Genomic DNA, 7,929 nt, shown 5'->3' on the forward strand with positions numbered 1-7,929 from the left:
ATTTACCCAATATATCCCTAATATATTTTACACCATATTTATCCAAACTATCTATCTCTTTTATTAATTAGTTTAAATATTTCACTTAATATCTTTATAATATTCGTAATAAAGTTATTTACAAAAGATACATCTCTTAACCATAAAATAACTACACTACCATTTACGTCAATTACTTTTAGATTAATAACTACATCGTTACTTCCATCGCCACTAGCACCACCCGTTGCCGCCACCGTCGCCGCATTGCACGGGTACCCATCTCGTATGTAAATAAAAGTTTTTAATCATTATCCTTTTTGATAGGGTAATTTTACTTTAGTATTTCGACTTAAAGTTTTTAAAATTTGACTATGTCTTCTGAATATTACTAACTCTTCTCTATTAGTAAGTGTGTCTTTTACATTTCTACTAAATCATTGTATCATGCTCTATCGAACCTTAAAAAAATATCATTAACTTGCAAGTATTTTTCGATGAACCTTTTCTTTTCTAAAAGAGAAATTTCCAATTATATTTTAGGGGCATTAACTATTTTTCATATTTAAATGACGAGAATATTTAATTTTTTGATTAGCGTGCAAGACACCTTCTACTTCTCGAAGATAAGACAACAAGTCGAATGTTGTATATTTGTAAATCCCAAAGATATATATACTGTGAAAATGGATGGATGACACCCGATCACCCGACCCGTATTATAGACTCAATTGCAGATTTGCAGGCTTGCAGAGTTGCAGCTATATGTCCGTGGGCCTATGGCTTTTAAACAATCAATCAAGTCATGTTCGGCCCATTTACCAAACTTTTTGAATCCAATAAATCTTGACCAATGAAGTGCTTCAAAAAAGGGCCGGGGCAATTTACCAAACTTTCTAGAGGCATTACATTTAGAAAATGATTAATTCTCCGAACTCCATTCTTATATACTAACTTGAGATCATTAACTAATACAGTAAAAATAACTAAAATTTACCTATTAAAGGTTAAAAAAAAAAACCCTCTCAAGTCTTGATACTTTGATAGGTTACAAAATTTATTGATATATGAAAAGGAGAGTTTGGATTAAATTGTATTAATGAATTAGTTGTTATGATAAGTCATTGCTATCATTATTAGGGGGAATTGGCAAAATTGGCAAATTGGCAAGAAACTAGCCAATGATAAGGTGACACTTGGACAAGCCAAAAACTAGCCAAATCCTTGCCAATTATAGTGGTGTAGTGTAAAACTTGTCAATTTTATGGTTACAAAATATTTATCAAATAAACCTTTAACTTTCATTAAATTTAAAAACACACTACAAACACATACTTTCTTTTTTTTGGCTACTGACCGTTGGGAGCGTATCAAGTGATCGTTTTTTTTTTTGTTTCTTATGAAATCCGAACGTTGGGAGCTTATCAAGTAACCGTTTTTTTCAAATCCTTTCCCAACCTCTATATATACATACACATACTTTCTAACAATATTATCTCAAATCCTTTATCTCTTTATCAAATCATTTCATTCAAATGGCGCATCATCGGTGGACTGAAGAAGAGGATGTTTTGTTGATGAGGTGTTGGATTGCCAGACGTGAAATGGCTAACCCAACTCCAAATTCAACCGTGTGGCACGATATCAATGAAATGTTCAACAGGGACACGCCTGGAGTTCCACGGCGCAAACATCAACTACAATGTCATTTTACGAAAATTATTCACACCTGTAAGCACTTTGAGGCAATATGCATAAGATTGAATGAAGAGGGGAATGTCTCTGATGAGTTGTTGAATGAAACGACGCATTAGAAATACCGTGAGGAGTTTGGGAAGCGTTTCAGCTACGAGCACTGCTTGAGGGAGCTTATCGTGGTTGGTTTTTAATTGTGTTGAATTAGCAACTGTGTTTTAGTATTTTAATTAAGTGTGTTTTAGTATGTAATGTCTTTAAGTATTTTAATAAAGGATGTCTACTTGGCTATTTAATAACAACGGAAATTTATTCAAAAGTTAAAAACATTACAAACTTATTATTCATAAAGGGAAAAATACAACATAAACAATTTCGGAACAATTCAAGAACGGAAATTATTCTTTGCTTTTGCCCATATGATCAGATGGTCCAAAGTCATGACCGCAGAAGCAATTTCTTCAACGACAATTGTAATCTTATCGATCTTACCCTGCAAATAAGTAAAGTGTTGGCCCTCAAGATCAGTACAATACCCGGTTTGTATGTAATCGATTTCTTCTCGACACTATTGTTTCCTCTCGTTAAGTTTTCGCATAACAACAAGAAGTTCCTCTTTGACGCTTTGGTGGTCGAGGATATCAACCATGATACCCTCATGCACTTGATCAACCGTCATTTTATTTGATGAAGAAGACATTTTCAGATGGTTAAAAGTTTGTGTTTGACATAATGTTCCAGATGAAGGACCCACTATTTAAAGAGAACTACAAGACGCTCCTCCAACGTTTAAAATTCAAAATATCTACATTTCCACTTCCAGTACTTGAACGGCTAGTTGATTGTCACTCTATAAATACAAAGACGACACAGACCCTCAATTGAGTTGCATTTTCATCATATATTTTCATCATTCTATAAAACGCATTCTTTCTAACCAAATGACATCCCCATCCTCATAAAAAAAAAGAATGTCCACCGACCTCGTCTGACCGAAGATGAAATAAAGGCACGAATCATGGATGATATCAAAGAGGACACCCTTCTTCAAACTGAACTCTCTGGGATCATGGGATACTTGATGGAGAAAAGACGACGATGCGAGCAAAAGGTAGAGGCAATACAAGCATCAGGCCGCAACGTTTCGAAGCACGAAGAGCACTATTCTTCATTTCTACAAGGGGAGATCAACAACTTCAAGAGTGTGGTCGACGATGTTTTTAAGGCCGGTCACACGTTGGGTGACCAGTGCACTTGGGCCGAATCATACCATGATAATTGCGGGGAAGGCAAAAGCACGTGTGAAGTTAAATGCCCATAACATGACAAGTGGTGGCTAGACGATTACGCTTACCGTGGCTTGGGAAGTGTGTCAAGAAAAAATGATGATGATGAATAATCGCACCCAGTCTATTTCGTGTTTTTATCATGTATTGTCTTTTTTAATTATGTGTTGTTTTTTAGTGTAAAATGTGTTTTTTTTTAATATGAATAAAATGTGTTTTAGTTATATGTTTTGAAAAAATTGTGTATATGTAGAAGTTAAGGGGGAGATTTAAAAAAAAACAAACAAAAAATACACTTTCCCACATGCCAAAAATGGCCACGTGGCCTTGCCCAACGTTCACTTTGATTGACCAAAACTAGCCGATGCTTCTTGCCAATGCTTGCCGATATAAGCCGATTGACGTGCTATAGTGTAGCCGAAATGCCGATGTTTGCTGATGCTTCTTGCCGATAAAACTAGCCGACTACACCTCTCCCCCTTACATTCAAGTATTTTGTTTGGTTGTTGGATAATTGACAAACTTACAATCAATGAATATTTTTGTTTGTTATTACTTATTCAATATTAAGGTTTTTCTACAACATGAAATTTGAGTAACTACCAACCATGTGATATTTTTCATATTATTTTACTATGTTTTCCTTCAAAATCTTGATTGATTATAAATGTTCGGTGTACAACAAAACTCTTGTATATGATAACGAATATTGGAACTAGATAACCTCCGGTAATTAAACATCCAACATCAACAATGTAATAATTTCCATCTCTATCTCTACTCTTTTATAAAGCAAAAGGGCCCTTTTTATTTTTAGTAATTTCTATATTTGAATTATCAGAATTGCCCTTGAGATTTATTTTGATAATTAACACTTTAAATCCCTTATCTTTTTAAATATTCCACTATCACCTTTACATCAAACTACACCATTTGAGATTTGACCCCGCCACCACCAGAAATAATACCGTCACCAAGAATAGTAGACCGTCGTGCCCACTACAATCGTCGCATTGTGCGGGTACCATGCTCGTTTATAATGAATATAAGAAAATAATATTATATTATTACTTATACAAAAAGTTAAAGCAAAATATAAAGATTCAATAAACTTGGAATGATAATAACTACGTATTGAACTACTTTAATGTCTGGTCGGTGGCCAGGTAAATACAACAGAGTTATCGTTAGTATAAAATATATTTACACTTTCTTATCTATACTCTTATAAAACAAACTCAACCCACCTCTCTTATCTTTTTAAGTATTCCACTATCACCTTTACATTCAGAGGTGGCTCAACAGTACTATGGGACTAGGCGATCGCTTTAGGCCCCCAAATTTCTAAGGCCTCCAAATCTTGTATATTAGACTTAGTGTTTGAAGTTTGGATTAAGTATCATTATATAATTTGCATTGCAGTAACGCCTTTTTGATTTTTGAATCAACATCTGCATATTTTTTTTTTATTACTTGTAGTTCAATAATAAAAGACGAGCTACTTTTTTTTTTACTTTAATTTATATGGTAATGAACTAGACCCCCAAAATTAATCTCGTTTGATGCCTTCAAAAACCTTAAGCCGCCACTGTTTACATCAACCTACACCATTTGAGACTTGACCCCGCCACCACCGAAATAATACCGTCACCAAGAATACTAGACCGTCGTCCCCACTACCGCCGTCGCATTGCGCAGGTACCATGTTCGTTTATAATGAATATAAGAAAATAATATTATATTATTACTTATAAAAAAGTTAAAGCAAAATATAAAGATTCAATAAACTTGGAATGATAATAACTACGTATTGAACTACTTTAATATTTGGTCGGTGGCCAGTAAATACAACAGAGTTATCGTTAGTATAAAATATATTTACACTTTCTTATCTATACTCTTATAAAACAAACTCAACCCACCTCTCTTACTGATATGTCTAATTTACCCTCCATCTTAATAAATCTTTATTTCTATTTTATATATTGTGACAAAAATGCCTTTAAAAAAATTCAACCTTTATCTCTCTCTCACGTAAAAAAAAAAATAGAAAAAAAACCTTAATTCACAATTCGTCACTTCCTCCCCCTTTCACATTCCACCGCAAAAACTCATCACATCGCCGACCACAATGAAATTATTTTTACGTTTGTAACCACACCGTCACCGCCTCACCGCCGCCGCATTACGCGGACAACAATCTAGTAAAATATAACTCATATAATGATATACCTAAATAAGCTTAGAGATAATAACTTCAACGTCTATAAAGCATGCTATGAGTTGGATCAAATTAAAAAGTTTCAACCTAATAACCTTAACCCCAAGTCAACCTGAGATAGTCAACTTGAGATTAACAAGTAATACTATAAGACATATGGTTTGATTTTAACTTTTAAATCTTTAATATAACCATTTTAATTTTTTTTTTATCATATTACTTTTATCTTTACTTTTTTTTTTATATATCTATTAGCATGGTATCCGCGCGTTACAACAAGATATTATTAACGAAATGCAAATGAAAGAAAGAGAGATTATTATTATTTTTAATTTATAGTGAATCTAAATGATGACATAAGTGAGAGTCAATTTGATAAAATTGAGCGATTTGATTGGTTAATAAGTCATTAGTTCAACTGTCTTATAGTATATATTAAGAATTAAGATTAAGATTGTTTTAGACCTGTGTCCAACACTGGACACGAGATTTACGATATTATCAATATTAGATCGTCATACATTTAAGTCATAAAGGCTTATAATTTTGAAAAATACGGTTTTAAGTGTTATATTTTGCAAGTTGTAGTACAATAATAATAGGTTCATCACTGTCATTATTAGCCTAGACATATTGATGAAATTGTTTGCCGTAATCATTCCACAAGACACAAGCTATATATAATAATTTCTCATTATAGAATATTTTGAAACCAGATGTACTCATAATGTGATATTATTATGAAAGATAATTAAGAATTAAAATATAAACATATTTGTGATCCTGTACTTGACATTCAAGTATATGTATTTAATCATGATGCGCATCCATAACACGCATAGGTTTATTTTCAATCACTTGTTCTATGATAATATGTTAACATTTAGGATTGTTTTTATATTTTCTTTGATAAAAATTAGGATTCTTGATTTGAGTGACAACTGTAACTTTAAACATTTAAAATGCAAAACTAATATACAAAAAAGGAGAAAATTATGTACCTTTTTTTTATTGAGAGATAAAATGAATATTGAATGAAGTTTATATTGATTTGTATTTAAGATTCAAGTAACCATCTGTTGTAAATTATGTTTCGTTCTATGGTCGTCTCATCTCATGTGATTCCTATTGTGTTTATGATAATGATGTTGTATATCGTTATCTGTTATTATGTTTTGGATATGTATATAGAGTTCACATTGTATCTATATCTAATATTAAACTAAATATTAATATTTATAATTATAAAAATCTAATATAATATTTGTTAATAAGTCATTAGGTTTTTAAATAATTTTTTGTATAAAATATTTCATATGTTAAAATTTTTTTTATTTAATTAAATTATTGTAAATTTTAAAAAATTCTCTCAAGTTGATGGCTAACAATAAATATAAATTAAGTATTCAGGGTTAAAAAGTATAAATTAATAATGGAAAACAAAAAAGTGTAAATTAATGAGACTTTTTTTTACAAATTATTATAAATATTAATATAATAATATATTTAGATAATGGTTATTAAGATTTTTAATTTGTAGTTTATCTAAATGATGACATCATCAAAAGTCAATTTGATGAAGTCGAATGATGTGATTGGTTAATAAGTCATTAGTTCAACTGTCTTATAGTATATATTAAGATCCTTACTTACTACTCTATCTAGGTGAATGTAGCTAGAAACTTAGACGTGTCTTGTTCAACAAGTATACTATTAGCTTGCCTCCCTCGTAAACCAACAGTTGAGACACCTTCCACATTATTTTCTTATTTTAATTTTAGTTATTTGAAATCGTGACAAACCCCCCAACAATCTTAGAGTTACAATTAACTGTTTTGTTAAACATAGTCTCTGCGAACGATCTTAGTCTTACCTATATACTATATTATGAATGAACGGGTCTGCTGTCCGTGAGTGAATGAAGTTGAAAAGTTTTCTTTGTAAACATTGTTTAGAAATAATTATGACTTTTCAACACATCCGTTGACACGCGTCATCGTTAGTATTCCTTTAGTAGATTAACGAGCTTTATCTATATTACATTATAAAACATTTGTTCTTTCCATTTTTTTTTAACTAAATATTTGATAACCATAAAATGTCACTCATTCTCTTTATTACTTTAAACATCTCTACATGAAATACCTATAATATTTACCTGAAATACATATAACACTATTAATGAAATTAATTAACAACATCTACCGTTAAAACTTAAAATAACCCCACTAACCTTTTACATCAATAACCTAAACTACCCGCTTCCGCCATGACCACCAACCACCGCTGCTGCATCGCGCAGATTTTCTTCTAGTATATATAGAGAGAGCGAGCTTGGTTCATGATGCGTGTGACGAACAATGTGGTGTTGTAACGCAACCAAAGTATCCAAGTTCGTAATTCTCACACTTGGGATTGTAACAACTTGCTGCGCCTTGCGGGTTTTCAGATATTCAGCCCGGAGAAACCGGTATGGAAAGATATAGTGGCTTTGTCTTATTTATGGATACTTGAAACCCTGGTTCACACAAGGTGTTCATTCAAATCAAGCTGTATATGTTACTACAACCACTAAATATTGAAAAAGAAACTTGAGAAAGCTAAGTGTTAAATATGTCATTCTCACCCATGCGCACCTATGAGCACTTTACTTCCTTAATTGATTCTATCTTTTATCCTAATTTATTCTTTGAATAGTCAAAAAAGATAATTTGACCAATTTTGTTCCTAATTTAAATGCTTTAAATA

This window comes from Erigeron canadensis, chromosome 3 (assembly GCF_010389155.1).
Source record: "Erigeron canadensis isolate Cc75 chromosome 3, C_canadensis_v1, whole genome shotgun sequence".
In the NCBI taxonomy this organism is placed as follows: Eukaryota; Viridiplantae; Streptophyta; class Magnoliopsida; order Asterales; family Asteraceae; genus Erigeron; species Erigeron canadensis.